The sequence below is a fragment of the Apaloderma vittatum genome, unplaced genomic scaffold, assembly GCF_000703405.1.
Source record: "Apaloderma vittatum isolate BGI_N311 unplaced genomic scaffold, ASM70340v1 scaffold36512, whole genome shotgun sequence".
NCBI lineage: Eukaryota > Metazoa > Chordata > Aves > Trogoniformes > Trogonidae > Apaloderma > Apaloderma vittatum.
In genome coordinates this window covers 6,136-6,506 of record NW_009705910.1, presented here as the reverse complement: position 1 = coordinate 6,506, position 371 = coordinate 6,136, and positions in this window count along the sequence as shown.

The following is a 371-nucleotide window of genomic DNA, read 5'->3' as shown; positions in this document are numbered from 1 at the left end:
CCCAGGATCAGTCCCTTGGGATCTGCTCTGTCAGAGCAGGGTTAGCTCTCCTGAAGGCTGAGGTGTGAGGGAGTTAACCCAGCTCACAGACCCCGATGCTCGGGGCCGGTGCTGTGCCCCAGAGCTGGGGCTGGAGGAAAAGCAGATGTTGGTGCAGAGAGGCAATTAGGGGGGATGTGATGGGGGCCCGGGGCTGAGCTCCCTGCAGCTGGGCTGTGGCACCAGGCAATCCCGGCTGCAAATTGAGATCAGATGTGGGCAGTTTCTCTCTAAATAGAGCATTCTGGGCTGGTTTTGCTCTGGCTTGGGGAGGAGAAAGGTTTCTGAGTGCTGCGGTGACCTGCAAAGTGTGGTTCTCTCTTGGGGTGACC